The 18,661-nt window shown below is 41.2% G+C and overlaps 1 long non-coding RNA gene across 1 annotated transcript; it reads left to right on the top strand.

Annotated features, from left to right (window-relative positions):
* Positions 1-1,096: 1,096 nt before the first annotated feature.
* Positions 1,097-18,095, top strand: LOC117510294. Its single transcript, XR_004560668.1, has 3 exons — positions 1,097-1,189; positions 12,604-12,607; positions 18,085-18,095. It is a non-coding gene; the product is annotated as an uncharacterized LOC117510294 (long non-coding RNA).
* Positions 18,096-18,661: the final 566 nt, after the last annotated feature.

Below are 18,661 nucleotides of genomic sequence, written 5' to 3'. Positions count from 1 at the left end.
AACATCACTCATCCAATATGACATATATTTCAAGATATCTGCTAAATTGACTCCAAAATCAATTTTTTCTCACAAACGTTGCATTTGATTTCTGTGAACTTGGCGTTTGACCATGTTGGCTGCAGATTTTGAAAACAACAACACAATATATTCAACATTACCTTTTAATAGGCTGACATGCAATAGATCAATGTGCTTGGTTTCAGTGCGGAAGTCAAACTCCACCCCTGCTCCACATTTCTTCATGTAATTGGAACTGCGTCAGATAAGGGATCCGGAATAAAACGTGCCAAAATCAACATGCAAATCCACCTTGAATCTACTGTGGTGACCCTGAATGAAAAACAAGGCAGCCGAAGAGACGTACTTACATGCAGGAAATGAACTTTGAAACTATTGAAGTGGAAACCATTAAAAACAAGAGCAATCAGAGATTTCTGACATCCCACAATCCAGATCCAGATCACCTCCAAAATGCAATGGAGTCTTCCATGCCCTAATATCTATCTGTGGTGCAAATTTGGTGAGAATCCGTGAAATAGTTTGATGTAATCCTTCAAAGTGTATGTAACGTGAAATCTTGATCCAGAATCCGGATTCAGATGTGGATCACCACCAGAATTTATTGGAGTCTTCTTCTACGGCCTAATATGTGTCTGTGGTGAAAATTTGTTGAGAATCCATGAAGTAGTTTTGACATAATCCTTCAAAGCCTATGTAAAGTGAAACTTGACTCAGAATCCGGATCAGATCCACATTACCCTCCAAAATTTAATGGTGTATTCCATGGCCTAATATGTATCTGTGTTGAAAATTTCGTCAAAATCCGTGCAGCAGTTTTGACACAATCCTGCTAAAAGTCAGACAGACAGACAAATAATAAAAAATAAATGCCAATGATTTAAGCTTCATTCTGATTTGACAGATAATAGATTGCATAACACCAAATATTAAAATATGACCAAATGTAATTTGATATCAGTATCATTTAAATCAATGAAATAGGTATATAAATATAAAAAGTGATTTTCGATAGGTCATTTTGGCTGCCATCTTGGAAAATGGCCACCATCTTTAATTTTTTATGTGTCCAATCAACCATATATGCAGAGTAATATTATGACAATCACCATGCCAAATTTAGTGTTTGTATCACCAAATGCACATTTTTTCCATTATCTGCTCCACTGTCACTGGTTCAGCTGGGTTGCTCAGAATACTCAACAGGGAGAGTCCACAGCACAAATTAGTTTAGGTAAGAATAGATGGTCCATAGTTCAGGCAAGGGGCTGGTAAACAAGAAGACAGTCCATCATGAAAATGTGTCCCTGAAGGGAGCAGCAAAGGAGTTATCCATAGGAATAGCAGAGGGTTGATACCCAATAAATGCACATGTGAGGTATATGAACCAAGAAATGACAGGTGGTACTCGGCAAACACAAAGCGACAGCTTAGGTGTTGGGTATTTTCTCCTCCAAACATTCTTAAAACCTTTAACAAGACAAACAGAGTCAAGAAACACCAGTGAGACAGAAAGTCAAATTTAGCTCGCGAGGAGTGCAGACAGTCCGTACACGTAGTACCACTGAAAGCACTGGGGACTGCTGCGCATGCTCACTCTTTTTATTAGGAAAACCTACCCACATTGTGAAACTTGTCCTAAGGGGGGGGGTTCGCATGACAAGTTTCCTCCCGTAATACAAAATATCTCATGGCACGTATGCCAATGGTTGCAGCTGTGTGGAGAAACGGTTCCTTTTGTTTAATCATATCTTTGAAGGTCAGCACATCTCGTTCTTGCAGACTCCTCTGTTTGCACTTATCATCTGTTCTGCAAAAGCTTGGAGTGTCCTGTTTAAAACAGTAAGCATTTGTACAGCATAAGGTCAAAATAACCTCCATCTCTTCACTCCCAGTCGTTAGTGGCTACAAAAACAAAGTTGTGCTGTCAGTGTAATAATAACAAGTACATTCTCAGGGTTACGTTAAGACAGGTGCAAACAGCTCAATAACATTTCATCAGAACAAAGACAAAGGAACAAATGTTTAACAGTGATAAAAAAATATATATATATATAAAATCTTTAACATTCCCTCCTGTTATCGCTTGTTAAACATATAGTAGGCATCACCTAGCTTAGCACTTCTTTTGAGATTTTCACTAAGAGGTTCATCATGGTATGTTCTACAGGCTTACACCCCAGAGGTTATGTCATCATTGTCATCATCATCGGTGTCTGGGTCATCATACTTCCATTGGTCTGGGTACAGGTCATGAGAGCCCTCTTCCTCCTCGTCGTCGTTTTGCCCCAGGAGTGGATATGAAGCTGGTCCCCCTCCTGGTCCTGGACCTATTGCTGTGGTTATCATTCTATTTGCAAGGCCTCGAAGACATGGAATACAACAACATCCACACAATGTTAGAATCGCAGCAAATACTGCTATAGACACTAATAGTGAAGAAATCAAAGACCTCCATTTTCCCATCCCTTCCAGCCACCAATCCCAGCCTTCGGTGTTTACTCCACTGTGCTCTTTCATCTTCCTGTTCAACGTCCTCAGACCGTCGATGGCTTGAGTGAGGCTGCCATCTGCAGCTGTGTTGTTGGGAATGAATGTGCAGCATTGTTCTCCGAACATGGCACAAACACCTCCTTTCTCTGCCAACAACATATCCAGAGCAATACGGTTCTGGAAGGCCATAAGGGACGTGGCTTCTAACTGTGAATGGACAGCCTTAAATCCTTCCTCAGTCCAATTTCCTAATTTCTGCACATTGTAGTGGATGTAGTTTATTCTGTCTACGTTCTTATTAATTGAACACCACCAACAGATGGAGGATTCGAATCCAGCTGCTATTTGATCAACCAGTTTATACTCGTCAGGCACTCCTCTGGGGACTCCTATCGCATCAATATATGTTGGATCTCCCACTCCTTTCCAATCTCTTTTTACTCTATGTCTGGCTATGCCTTTCTGCCAATCTTCAGGAATAAGAGAAGCTGCATATGTCATAACGTCTTCAGGGGTCATGGGTATAGCTTTAACTGGTAACAATAATGATATTAATGCACAATAACCTGACACATTTCTTGGCAGTCTGTCAAAGATTCTGTTATCACCACACCACCACCATACATCACTTCTACTGACAGGTTTGAATGTGGAATTACTATGGACCACATCCTTACACCAGGCAGTGTGGTTTAAGCTACCCAAAGTCTTACTTGTCCCTGTCAAGTTTACACATGTATGGTTAGCATGCCCAACTTTGCTTGAAAATAAAGGTTTAATCTTAGTCAATTTGGTCAATGGATATCTTGTCCCACTTAGAACAATTGTTGTTTGCTGCAATGTATGTCTGTGTCATTACAGTCAACAGACAGTCTTTGGGTAATGCTGCCGGTATTACCTGTAATATAGGTCTGGGTCCCATACATACAACACAGTCCTTCTTTGTAGCTAGTCCTGCTTGTTCTGCCATTAAAAGCCAATTGTTATTTTGTCCACTAATTCCTGTAGTTACTAGGAACCAGTCATCTGTTTTCATGTCTTTTGTATTTCTTATGGATGCACCCTTTGTCCTGCCACTATACCATGATCCCTGTTGATCATCCTGTGTCCGTGTCAAGGATGTAAAAGGGACTTTGATTACTACTGAAGCATTTCGGGGAAAGCAGGCCTGTACACCAAATTGATATGCTCTTTGTTTACTACATCGATGCCCTACAGGTATAAGTGGATTGGGGTCTTTGTCCTCTCTTTTTGGCCTATTTAGTTTGTTGATGTGTCCTGTATTGTCGTGTCCGACACTTATGGCTTTTAATAATAAGCCCAATCCGAAAAAGAAAGTAGCATAATAAGGACTGTCCATAGGGTCCAGGAACCCTCGTTCTTTTGTTTTTTTTTTTTTCTTTTGCCATTTCTACACACTACAGCACACCTATGTTCAGAACAGTGGTTTCTTAATGTCTTCTGCTAGCTTTCGTGTCTACCCTGGATCTTAACACCAAGCTCACACACTATTACTAGTCTTATCCTACTGCTCTTACTGTTTGTCTGTGTCTGCAGAAATGACTTTCTTACAGTGAGTTAAATGAATCCATGTACTTCTTTCCCCAATTTTCAAAGCTGTGGGTGTTGTGAGTAGTACTTGATGGGGCCCTTCCCACTTAGGTGAATGCCAGTGTTTTCTCTTGATGCTTCTTATCAACACCCAGTCTCCAGGTACCACTTTAGGGTCATCCTGTGGAGAAATGGGATCATCAGTGTTTGAAACTCTCCCTCGTTGTCTTTCTAACATCTTCCTCATGTAATCTGCCAAATTGGCTTCCTCAGGTACATCCCAGATTTGCCCATAATATGGCAATCGGTATTTTCTGCCAAACAATGTTTCATACGGTGTCAACCCCATGATACTAGTTATGTTTATGTACATTTTTACCAAATCTACACAATGTGTCCATGGTCTGCCTGTTTCCTCCATTGTCTTCCTAAGTCTGTTTTTTACTGTCCCATTCATCCTTTCCACTAATCCTGCACTTTGTGGATGATAAGCACAATGATTTTTAAGATTAATCTGTAGCGCTTCTCCTACGTATTGCACTATTGTATTAACAAAATGCGCTCCATTATCTGAATAGACTGTTTCTGGTATTCCAAATCGTGGAATGATGTCTTTGCACAATGCTTTAGCCACTGTAAGTGCATCTGCATGTTTTGTGGGGAACAATTCTACCCATTTTGAGAATGCATCAATTATGACTAAACAAAATTCTTTTCCTTCATGTTTACTCAGCTGTATATAATCCATATGAATCACTTGAAAGGGATATTGTGGTGTTGGAAATTTGCCTCTTTGGGGTCTCAAATTACCCTGTGAGTTGTGTTTTGCACATGTCATGCATGCTCTACAATGCTGTTTTGCATATGCATCGAACCCATAAAGACAAAAATAGATTGTAATTGCGACATCATACCCCCTGATGAGACATGCGTCACGCCATGGCTCATGATAGCCGCCCATTTAAACATATTTTTTGGCAATATGGGTTTCTTTTGTGGTCATAAGTACAATTCATTTGCCAATGTAGCTCCTTTGTTTAACCACATCTGCTTTTCTTTCTCAGGTGCCTGCTGTTGCATCTCAGCAAGCAGTGTGTGACCTAAATGCAAATCTGGAGTGGTTTCCTGTACAACAAAAATAGAAGAAGCTGCTGCTGCCTCCTTTGCTGCTCTGTCAGCAAAATAATTTCCTTGTGAAACTATATCAGAGCCTTTGGTGTGAGCCGCACATTTGCATATAGCAATGTTCTGTGGTAACTGCACAGCTTTCAGTAGTGCTGTTAAAAGAGTGGCATGAGTCACCGGCTTTCCAGATGATGTCACCATTCCACGCTCTTTCCACAATTTTGCAAACACATGCACTGTGCTGAAAGCATACTGGCTGTCTGTATAAATTGTTACAGCCTTTCCTTTAAATAAATGACAAGCTGCAGTTAGAGCTACTAATTCAGCTGCTTGTGCTGAGAATGATGATGACAACGAAGTAGAATCCAATACTTCTGAATTTGTGACAACAGCATATCCAGATTGTGTTTGTCCATAAGCATTTTTAGTGGAGGATCCATCCACATACACAATTGTACTGTGTGGGATGGGCGTATCCAAAAGATCAACACGGGCCTTCATACAGACAGTTGCTACATCAAGACAATTGTGCGGCTCACCATCCTCAGGTAAAGGTATCAATGTGGATGGATTCAATGTTGTACATCGCTCTACCGTAAGGTGTGGTTGTGATAATAGCAAGGACATGCACGAAAGATGTCTTGCTGGGGACAAAAAGCTCATGTTTGTCTGCAACAGAAGTGCAGAAACTGCATGTGGAACTTTCAATGTCAGCTGATGGAATAGAACAACATTACTGCTACTTTGAACAGCCATAGAGGCTGCAACAACAGCTTGTACGCATGGTGGTAGAGCACTTGCCACTGCATCCAATTTAGATGAGTAGTAGGCAACTGGCCTTAATTTTGAGCCATACACTTGTACCAAAACACTAGTCATGAACTTATTCTTACAATCAACTGTTTGAATGAATGGTTTACTATAATCTGGTAGTGCCAAAACTGTGGATGACACTAATGTTTGTTTGACTTTTACAAAAGCTTCCTCAGCATCTTTGTTCCATTCCAGCACAGTTGACATTGAAATATCATCTTTGTACATCAAATCAGAAAGTGGACTAGTCAACTCTGCATAGCAAGGAATCCATGCCCTGCAGTAATTTGTCAGTCCAAGAAATGACATCATCTGTCTTTTAGTTTGTGGTTTTGGAGCATATAAAATCGCTTCCTTCCTGTCAGACAGGATAGTACGCCCTGTGGCTGATAATTCATGTCCTAAATATTTTACTTTATCCCTACACAACTGAACTTCGTTTTTACTCACTTTGTGGCCATTATCAAATAAGAAACACAATAATGCTACTGTGTCAGTTATGCAGTTTTCTCGTGTGTCAGAGGCAATCAGAATGTCATCGACATACACTAATAGTTGGCTATCTGCCGGTGGAACGAAATTGGCTAAACATGCTGACATGACTTGAGAATAAATAGTTGGACTCTCTGCGTAACCCTGCGGTAATCTGGTAAATGTATATCGTTGTCCTTTAAAGGTAAAAGCAAACCAGAATTGACTATCTGGGTCCACTGGTACAGAGAAAAATGCATTACTGATATCTATTACAGAAAAACAACTACAATTTGATCTCAATGAGTTTAACAGTGTGTGCGGATCTGGAACACATGGAGCTCTTTTTACTACAGCAGCATTTACAGCTTGGAGATCCTGTATCATTCTCCATCCTACTGAGGGCGGAGCCTTTTTTACAGGAAATATGGGTGTGTTACATGGTGAATCTGGACATGGTACTATAACTCCTGCTGTTAACAAATCCTCTATTACTGGTCTGATTCCTTCAACTGCATCAGGTTTCAATGGATACTGTCTTACACATGGTCTGTATTCTGTTTTTGGTCTTATAACTACAGGTTGTGCATTTTTAATCAGTCCTACGTCTGAAGGACCTGTTGTCCACAATCCTGATGGTACTGAAGAAAGAAGATAATCTTCTTCAGGACTCAACTGAAACACTCAGGATTGTGAAGTGGACACATCAATATGTGTTCCGGCTATCAGCACCAATGAGACATTAACTGGCACTTTATACAATTTAGTTGATGGACTGAACTCCGTTCGTGGTCCAACTCTGCTCCAATCAGTGGCTGACAAAGCTGTCATGACTGTCAGTCCCAAATCTTGCCATTCTGTCAAATATGGTTTACAAAGTGACACATGTAATGGCATACCTGTGAATCTCAATTTTAAAACATCTTCAGTGGCACCTGTCACTGTTATGACGGCTGTTGAGTTGCCATCATGAATCAAATCTGTCATTGTCAGCTTCATAGGTGAGATGTCTTTCAATTTGTTTTCATAGTCACCATCAGGACCTGGAGTGTCTTTGTGCCACATTGTGACATGCAGGTCAGGTGGCGACATTGTTCTTCATCTTCATGTGTCTCATTCATTGGTGGTGCAGACGGTAATTTTGTATGACTACGAGTTTGTGGTTTTCCTATTTTTATTTTTGGTTTTACTGCTAAGTCATAATGCTGTGGTTCGTCCTCTACCTGAGGATATAATGATTTTCCAGACGGTCCTGCCGCCTGTTTCTGAGGTTCTTGTGGTTCTTGTTGTACTATTACATCTTCCTCTGCTTTCCCTACTCCTTTCTTTTTCCTCATTTTTTCTAGTCTCCTTTTCTCTGCTCCTTTCTGTCTGTTCTGTGCTTCCTCTTCCCAAACTGCCACTAAATCACCCCCTACTTGCTGTTTTTTTTTTCTCATCACCTTTATGTTCCTTTTCTAACCTTTCCTTCAACTTCTGAATACTAGTCAGGTTCAGTCGTCCGTCAAAGTCATGTTTATTTATCCAGGTCTCCAATTTCTTTGTTGCTTTTGGATTTTTTGCTTCCATAAATTTCCAGTCGTCAGTTGATAAATTTTCCTTATTTTTAGACGTCTTTCCCCCCATTTTTATTATTATTCTTTGTTATAATTTGGACTTCAGACGGGGGGCACACCTAGGGTGTTCTAAATCTGAAGTTTTCACTTTCTTTGGACGTGACAATTAATTTGCCATCGTGTGGTTGATTCCTTTCACCTCCCCGTAGGAAGCGGAATCACTTGCCTCTGCTTCCACACACGGTTGACACTTACGTTGTCCAAAGTATTACACTTTCACACTTTTATTCTCAAAACCGGTATTACTTCGTATTTAAAACAGAGGAGTCCGCACCCTCCTTCGGAATTTAACTATGTGCGTTCCTCGCCATCGTAGAGGAGTCCGACCTCCTTACAGAGTTTAACTGTGTTTCATTAACAGACGATTCTGTATCATCGCTTGCGGAATTTAACTGTTTATGTGATCTGATCACCATTCACTCAGTACTGTTACAAAGAAATTCTACTCACTGACTCGACTTCCTGTCTGTCCTCTTCGGGAAAATCTCGTCAACCAGACGATGCCAACGGCGGTCGACAACTGCAGACACGATCAATCGATCGGACCTTGGCCAAGGATTTACGTCTGGACTTGACGACCCCCGCCGGACACCTCCGGTATTGTTGAGATCCCGGACGAGCCCCCAGTCAATGTTGGGTATTTTCTCCTCCAAACATTCTTAAAACCTTAACAAGACAAACAGAGTCAAGAAACACCAGTGAGACAGAAAGTCAAATTTAGCTCGCGAGGAGTGCAGACAGTCCGTACACGTAGTACCACTGAAAGCACTGGGGACTGCTGCGCATGCTCACTCTTTTTATTAGGAAAACCTACCCACATTGTGAAACTTGTCGTAAGGGGGGGGGGTTCGCATGACAAGTTTCCTCCCGTAATACAAAACATCTCATGGCACGTATGCCAATGGTTGCAGCTGTGTGGAGAAACGGTTCCTTTTGTTTAATCATATCTTTGAAGGTCAGCACATCTCGTTCTTGCAGGCTCCTCTGTTTGCACTTATCATCTGTTCTGCAAAAGCTTGGAGTGTCCTGTTTTAAACAGTAAGCATTTGTACAGCATAAGGTCAAAATAACCTCCATCTCTTCACTCCCAGTCGTTAGTGGCTACAAAAACAAAGTTGTGCTGTCAGTGTAATAATAACAAGTACATTCTCAGGGTTACGTTAAGACAGGTGCAAAACAGCTCAATAACATTTCATCAGAACAAAGACAAAGGAACAAATGTTTAACAGTGATAAAAAATATATATATATATAAAATCTTTAACATTAGGCCTGTTACTGTAAGGCAACCACGAGGAAAGAATGTGAGAAAGCAGGCATGAAAGCTGGGCAATTTGGCACTGAAGTGAAGGAACAGTTAAATAGTGTTTGAAACACTTAAAGAAACCAGAACACGTGTGAACCCTGAACAGGAAGTAAAGTCAGTGACAAGACACAAAAAGCAGATGTCAAAGTAAAAGCATGGAGAAAACGAACATGGAGGGGAATTAGATTAATTGTAACATAAGGACAATATTACACTGAAAGAAAACAGGAGATGGCACTGTGAATAATTACCACGGAGGAAAAATAAAATAACTTACGAGGAATAATTATCAAGGCACAGGAGGAGAAGGTAAGTAATAATTATCAGAACTCCAAGAGTCAAACCATGAACAACACAAAGTGTACCATAACAAACTGAGCCTTCAACGTGCTTGCTGAGGTTGGAAAATCTGTTGTTAACGCTGCGTTTACACATAACGACAGCACGTCACGAATGCCTCGAAGTATACATTCTTGTCCGCTGATCACGAATGTGATGATTCGGGGCAGAGACATCAGGTGTCCTCAGGAACTGCTGCAACCTGTTACCACGCATTAAGATTAATGGCATGTTTTGCTGGAGAATTATCAGGAACCATTAAGCACAATGTTCCACATTATTGCGCGCTATCATGCGTAACAGCGCATCGTTAAGTTCTGTCACATTGTGAATGAGGTGAATTGTCTCCACACACACACACACACACACACACACACACACACACACACACACACACACACACACACACACACACACACACACACACACACACACACACACACACCCATATTCATCCAACCGTCAGCTGCTGAACAATTCAGATCGCTCCAGTTTTTCCTCAACAGCCACAGCAGAAGAACTTTGTGACTGCATGCTTAGTTGGGCTCTGTGCCATGGAGTACCGCAGAGAGGAGGAGGAGACTGAGAGCCAGATATGTGGCTTCACGTGACTCTTGTCTCGCTCGTTTTCCCAAACATCAGGCACATACAGCAGGTGGAACGCTGAGGAGCACTGGAACGAGGCTTTTAGCCGACTTGGCATCACTGTCCTTCAGCATACTGCAGTAATGAAACTGAATGCTGTGCAGTTGGGTTTAATTGTGCGCACGTCAGAGAAGAATTCCCCTTTGTATTCACAGCTTTTGCCATGAAGCTCAAAATTGAGCTCAGGTGCCTCATGTTTCCACTGATCAACATTGCAATGTTTCTACAGCTTAATTGGAGTCCACCTGGGGTAAATTCAGTTGATTGGACATGATTTGGAAAGATACACACTTGTCTACATATAAGGTCCCACAGTGCATGTCAGAGCACAAACCAAGCATGAAGTCAAAGGAATTGTCTATAGACCTCTGAGACTGGATTGTCTTGGGGTGCAAATCTGGGGAAGGGTACAGAAACATTTCTGCTGCTTTGAAGGGCCCAATAAGCACAGTGGCCTCCATCATCCACAAATGGAAGACGTTCAGATCTACCAGGACTTTTCCTAGAGTTGGCCGCCCGTCTAAATTGAGCAATTACGGGAGAAGGGCCTTAGTCAGGGAAGTGACCAAGAACCCGATGGTCTCTGTCAGTGATCCAGCATTCCTCTGTGGAGAGAGGAGAACCTTCCAGAAGGCCATCCATCTCTGTAGCAATCCACCAATCAGGCCTGTACGATAGTGTGGCCTGTGGCCAGATGAAAGCCACTCCTTAGTAAAAGGCACATGGCAGCACACCTGGAGTTTGCCAAAAGGCAAAACTCCAGGACTCTCAGACAATGAGAAACAAAATTCTCTGGTCTGATTAGACAAAGACTGAACTCTTTGGTGTAAATGCCAGGCACCATCTTTGGAGGAAAGGAGGCACCATCCCTACAGTGAAGCATGGTGGTGGCAGCATCATGCTGTGGGGATGTTTTTCAGCAGCAGGAACTGGAAAACTAGTCAGGATTGAGGGAAAGATGAATGCAGCAATGTACAGAGACATCCTGGATGAAAACCTGCTCCAGAGCGCTCGTGACCTCAGACTGAGGCGAAGGTTCATCTTTCAGCAGGACAATGACCCCAAGCACACAGCCAAGATATCAAAGGAGTGGCTTCAGGACAACTCTGTGAATGTCCTTGAGTGGCCCAGCCAGAGCCCAGACCTGAATGTGATTAAACATCTCTGGAGAGATCTGAAAATGGCTGTGCACTGACGCTGCCCATCCGCGCTGATGGAGCTTGAGAGGTGCTGCAAAGTTGAATGGGCAAAATTGCCCAAGGATAGGTGCACCAAGCTTGTGGCATAATATTCAAGAAGATTTGAGGCTGTAATTGCCGCCAAAGATGCGTCAACAAAGTATTGTGCAAAGGGTGTGAATACCTATGTACATCTGATTTATTCATATTTTTATTTGAAATAAATTAGAAAAAATTTCAAAAAACCTTTTTCATGTTGTCATTATGGGGTGTTGTGAGTAGAAGTTTGAGGGGAAAAATGAATTTACTCCATTCTGGAATAAGGCGGTAACATAAAATTTGGAAAAAAAAATACTTTTTCGGATGCACTGTATGTTCTTTTGATTTCTTCCTTTCTACTCAGGGTTGTCACAGAGGATCCGACATAGCATGATGATTTGGTACAAGTTTTTCGCTATATGTCCTTCCTGGTGCAGGTCCAAATTACATTTAGAATAGAGCTCAACAGTACGGTTCCAGAAGTAAAAATATATTATAAATATATAATATAACAAAAAAATAACAAAAATTTTGTAACTATCCAAAATAAACTCATTAAGAGCTACTACTTTGTGTGACAATGGTATGTGCCCCTGCTGCAGCCCAAAGTGTATGAGTTTAAGAAAAATGTATTTTATTTGCAATGTCACTGAAAAGAAGTACACTATTGTAGAAACTGAGTCAGAAACAAAAGGAGACAAGTTCAAAACAACAAAATCACATTTCAGGTTCACATCTTAAATACTGCTCGCCCGGCTTGTACTCCGCAGGGGGTGTAACCATGGAGGACAAAAGACTGGGCTGCTTGAACGAACATTCCATTCCAGCTGCAGAAAGATGTCAGCAGTTGAAAACAAAGCAGGCAAAATCAAAGCTTTGCATACAACACATGAAAACCCTTTTTTGTGGCACTCCACAGAAGCCTGAGACATTGAGCAGTAAGATGTGAACAGGTTTAACTATTCTACAGCAGCGGACATTCACATGTTAACAGGTTTGATTGACAGAGCTGTGACACATGTCCCTGTGTAAAGGTGCACTGACACAAGCATGCCTGTGGCTCATGCAACAGCTGGAGAGTAAACTCATCTTTAACGGGTGCTGACAGGACGCGAGAGGGTCGCCAGTGTGTGCCATTGGGCACAATTTTGAAATGTTAAAAAAATCTTTCACGCACAAATGTCGTGTTATGTGGTGATCTAATCTCCAACACTACGTGCAGCTCGTCAAGTGGAGTAAAGAAGAAGTGAACAGAGCGAGTGGTGACGTCAGCGGATCGCATCAGAGTGCAGCTCGTTCTAAGGATTATAACAAGAAGTTAAATCTGTTATAAACATACTTTAACAGCTGCAGACAAGAAGGAAAGAACACACAACTGTTTTATCAAGCCATGACAATGTAAACATGACAAATAATTACCTTTTTAGATGGCTCAAAATGCTTTCTGCAGGTAGTTAGGTGCAGGCGAATGGCTCTGGCTGCAGCCTCCTCTGTGATTCAGGATGCAATTAGAGCCGTTTTCAACGGCCAATTTACAGAAAAAAGATTAATCTGCCACAAAATAATTATTTTATATATGCAGCATCCAGCTCAGAGCACGTGGCAGCCGGCAGAACAAAGAACGGCGTCCAGCTGTGAACACAGCGGGTGGTATCGTCACGACTACGTTCGTGCTATTGCATGAGCCAGTGCACCCTAAGGCAGGAAACCCAGTGTTATCGTAAGTGGCTGCATTTCCTTCTGAACAATGTCTGACTTGGTGAATTATGTCCGAAACAGTCCTTGCGTGTGCACGTGCACTACACAATCCTAAATTGAAATGGCGTTGTCTCTGATTGGTGAACATTGTGGTTACCAGGAAAATATTTATTTAAACCTGCAAAGCAGTTGTTTTGTTGCTGGTGGACTTAGTTTGTTAGTTTTGCTGCAGGAGATGTGGTATGTGGAGCCTATTCCCAGTATCCACAGGGCAAGCGATGAGGTATACTCTGTGAAGGACGCCAGGGCACAATAGAGGTAGACACACAACATAACCAACAAAATATATACAAAACTCTTAATATGCACTATTACTATCCATATAAATACTATGATAATGAAAAGGATTAGAAGGCTGAGAAAAGATCAAGAAGGATGGATTTGCAATACATTTTGGGATGAGTAGTTTGTTCTCGCTGAAACAAAATTATGTACATAGTCTGGTACCTTTGGCTTTTTTCATTTTCCTTCATTTTTTATCCAATTCAAATCTTTTTATGGTCATGATTCACATCGTAATTGAATGGATTTGTTCAAGGCTTAAAATGCTTTATACATGAATTTTCAAAAATGTCAGTAGAGAAAATTAATGGGATTTTCACTTCTGAAACCAAAGCCTTAAAAAATATGGGTGGTCACTATTAAGCTCTATAGGCACAGGTGATCTTGAACTGAGAACAAGTTCATTAACTAATTGGCCACCATACTGACCTATTATGGTAAATGCACTTAACTAAAAAGCAGAGTAATAGTTTTTAAAAAACAACAACACAATAACAACAACAACAATAACAACACCCAAGTCAAGTAAGACTATAACGACAGGTATAACAAAAGGACCATCAAAAGTTCTCATGCAAAACCTACTTCTTTACTGAGGTGCATTACTTGTAGCACGTTACTACCATAAAATGTATATATACTGGACAAAGCCTGCATGAAGTTACCCATTGGTTTTCTATTGAGACCTGGAACAGCTGAAATGACCCCCTTATGTGGGTGTTGCCATCCTATCTCGGCTTTCAATGCTTACCAGTCGAGTGAGTTATAAGAGAAATTGTGGAGAGCTGGGCATGTCCGAACTTGTCCTCTGGCACACCGAAACGGAGGCGTTCTTTGTCTCGCTCGAACAGCGAATCGGTCGTGACGCACAAAGCCTCCGCGCTGCTTTCCACGACAAAATCTCTTGTTAAAAGTGAAATCTGCCGGAAAATGGTTGATGTCCAGCTCTTGTGATAACCAGAGAAAGTGCACACGACGGTCTCGTATCCACAGAGCCATCCATTTAGAAATGATCCGGTGGTTCGTGCCTGTCGTCGCGGCTCGGAGCGCGGCGCGCCAAGCGCCATTGTGGGCCATCCTTAAAGCTGTAGTAACAGTCCTTATTCTCTGTGAAGCCCGTAAAATTTTCACCGAAAGCCAGATAAATTTTTCGAATAGTTTCCAGCTGCCAGTCTCTAACAGCTTCTGAAAAAATTCTGATGGAAAAAAACCCCAAATCATTCCGCCATTTTCAGACAATGAAAATCCGACGACGGGGCGGGACCACTCCTTCCACAAGGTGTGCTCACAGGTGAATGACGTCACTGACAGGCGTGGAAAAACTCACGCATGCGCACGAGGGTTCAAGCTTGTCTGACATGAAAACATATGAATCAAATCCATATAGTTTAAAAAAAAATAAAAAGGTACGATACTTTATGGACAGACCTCATATAAGAAATAGCTGCCATTTTCACAAATACATTCATACCCAGCAACAATAATACTTTCTAATGCTGGCACAGCAGTGTCAGCATTAGAAAGTATTAACACACAGTAAATTTTGCAGAGTAAAATTTACTTTGCTGGGATAACATTTGGTCCCAATCCAAATAGAGTTAAATATACTCTATCACAGTGCTAAATCAACTCTATCACAGTGAAATATCAACTCTTATTGGAGTAGAAACACTTGATTTGACAAGAGAGCTGTTTTCACTCTTTAATAGAGTGAATTTTACTCTATTTAGACTAGGACTAAATATTATCCCAGCAGAGTAAAATTTACTCTGCAAAATTTACTGTGCAGTCAGTTTTATCTGCATTTTTATAATCCACTGGTCTGAAACAGACACTTTGATTTTCAGATATTTGTCCTTATTTCTTTTGATGAACACCTGTTGTCATTTCTATGTTTTGTGGTTTGATAAAAGAATTCACAGAAAGCTTAAAGGTATAGTGCCACTGTTTTTTTAAGGTTTAAAACATAAAATGAGTTTACTTTGGCACCACTATAATTTTATTCCTTAGCATTTAGATAAGGGATTCATAATATAATATTGCCAATACGATCAAAATTCATGCTGTCTGGAAAAAAAAATTGAATTTCAACCCCTGAAGGGGAAATTCAAAATTCAAGGGATCAGCTGTTATAACCAACATTTGGTAGATTTGGAAGTGATTTACAAAAAATCTTATGGATGTTAACATAACATGGGTCACAGGTAATCTCAAAACCTCACACTTGCGTGTACATGTTTCCTCCTGTAGTTAGTCTGCAGGATGGTGATGAAGGAAAAGACAATATTCACTATGAAATTTCCCCCCAGATAAATGTGTCTTATTCATTAAAAGAGCTGTAATGTTGCAACATGTTACAAAATAAACCTACATTATAATGTTTGGAATTTGATACAAACTAAATTTCTCAATTTTGTGAATTTTGAAAGGCCCTATAGCTTTAAGATTTCCAGAAAATAAGTTTTAATTGATTTGTTTAATCTGTTAAAAAAAAAAAAAAAAAAAATCTTCTTCTTGAGGTCTGATGCCTGAGGATGGAGGTACAAGTTGATCTTCCTTGGAAAAACCTCACCATATACCCTAATGTAGTGTCAATAGATAGATAGATAGATAGATAGACAAGAGTCAGCTCAAGAACAATAAATGCTGCCATCTCATAACTTATCAAATTAAAATGGGATACAGTGAGGACAAACTCATAAAAATCTGATGAAGTTTGATGCACCAAATCAATCCAAAACAACTTGCCTTTGTACTATCCCACAGACATGTCTGCCACCTGCTGGATGGCCAGTGAATGATGGATTAGGAGCAGGTGTGATTGTTGGTAAAAGAAAAATGGTTTTCATACTGAAATGGCCCAATCAGATAAGGAATGTGTTTTCTGATTGGTTCACAGTGATTATATTCTAAAACTCAGACAGGTCCACACCTGCAGGAAGCATTTTGTATGAATGCAACAGAAGCTGCCTTCTTTCTTCTCTCTCTCAACACATGATTGTCAAGTTACATGGAATGGGCTTGTTTGTTATCTTTCATTGTTCTTTTTTTGTTTCAAAACGACAGCAAAATTTGTGTGGCGCCGGTGGTGATAGAAATTGCATAATGAGGACAATTTGCCTATTTAGGCACATAAATGTGAAACTGCTTTGGGACACACACACACACACACATATGTGTATATATATATATATGAGAGAGAGAGAGAGAGAGAGAGAGAGAGAGAGAGAGAGAGAGAGAGAGAGAGAGAGATATGTGCACACTAGCAGGGTACCCAGGCGATATCTGAGTGTGAGATTTTGTAGACATTTATGATTTCTTTGCCTCCGACAGTACAGTTACTCAGCAACCAATACTTTAATTGTCTTTGATTAAAGCAATCAATAACATCATAGATGAAATTAAAGGCAACTTCAACCCTTCTCACTGACCTTTGATTAGAAGCTAATGTTTACTCAGTATTTCAACACTGCGGACAGACAGGAAGGAAGGAATTAAGTGTGGAAGGAGTTGGAACTGTGTGTGTGTGTGTGTGTGTGTGTGGTTGGGGATTGAGGGCTGGGACGGGGGGCTTGTGTGCCACAGATGATGGACATACATTCACACATACATCTACTTTTGCACTTTCATGGTCAAAGTGCTTTGCTTGTTTCTGATGAACAGCTTAACTTCACATGGTGTTGATCACATTGCAGTCATCAGTACCACACTGAGCAGGCCCGGCGCCAGAAAAAAATATTAAGGGGGCGATGAGTTTATCACAGGGGGCGGGGTCGCCCCCTCCCCCACAAAAAGTGCGCACCGGAGGGTACCTGCCTCTGAGCGTGCATAATGAATTGGGTGCGTTCCTAGAAAGCTCGTGCATTTAGGTTACACCGTTGTAAGAGACTGACTAAGAGTAAAGAGTGATGACAGTATTTTTTAATTATTATTTGAACGTATAGACCCTCGGTCGAGAGATCTCCTGCATACCACAAAACCAAACCAACAACTGATCTGAGAAACGACACGAGACAGTAGATTAACCCCACATACAGCCCTCCATCACAAGCGCAAACACAGGATCAAAGAACGGGTCAAAGATAAACCTTTTCATGTAGATATACAGTGGTCCCTCGTTTATCGCGGGAGTTACATTGTGTGTTTGTGGACTTAGAAAAAGCTTATGATAGGGTGCCAAGAGAAGAGTTGTGGCATTGTATGAGGAAGTCTGGAGTGGCAGAGAAGTATGTTAGGGTAGTACAGGACATGTACAAGAATAGTGTGACAGCGGTGAGATGCGCAGTCGGAATGACAGACTCATTCAAAGTGGAGGTGGGATTACACCAAGGATCAGCTCTGAGTCCTTTCTTGTTTGCAGTGGTGATGGACAGGTTGACAGATGAGATCAGACAGGAGTCCCCATGGACTATGATGTTTGCAGATGACATTGTGATCTGTAGTGAGAGTAGAGATCAAGTTGAGTCTAGTCTGGAGAAGTGGAGATATGCTTTGGAGAGAAGGGGAATGAAAGTCAGTAGAAGCAAGACTGAGTACATGTGTGTGAATGAGAGGGAGCCCAGTGGAATAGTGCAGTTACAAGGAGTAGAAGTGGTGAAAGTAGATGAGTTTAAATATTTGGGGTCAACTGTTCAAAGTAATGGGGAGTGTGGTAGAGAGGTGAAGAAGAGAGTGCAGGCAGGGTGGAGTGGGTGGAGAAAGGTGGCAGGAGTGATTTGTGACCGAAGAATATCAGCAAGAGTGAAGGGGAAAGTTTACAAAACAGTAGTGAGACCAGCTATGTTGTATGGTTTAGAGACAGTGGCACTAACAAAAAGACAGGAGGCAGAGCTGGAGGTGGCAGAGCTGAAGATGTTGAGATTCTCTTTGGGAGTGACAAGAATGGACAAGATTAGGAATGAACATATTAGAGGGACAGCTCAGGTGGGACGGTTTGGAGACAAAGTCAGAGAGGCGAGATTGAGATGGTTTGGACATGTGCAGAGGAGGGACCCAGGGTATATAGGGAGAAGGATGCTGAGGATG

This window comes from Thalassophryne amazonica, chromosome 5, assembly GCF_902500255.1.
Source record: "Thalassophryne amazonica chromosome 5, fThaAma1.1, whole genome shotgun sequence".
Lineage (NCBI taxonomy): Eukaryota > Metazoa > Chordata > Actinopteri > Batrachoidiformes > Batrachoididae > Thalassophryne > Thalassophryne amazonica.
This window is presented reverse-complemented; position numbering and strand designations above follow the sequence as displayed.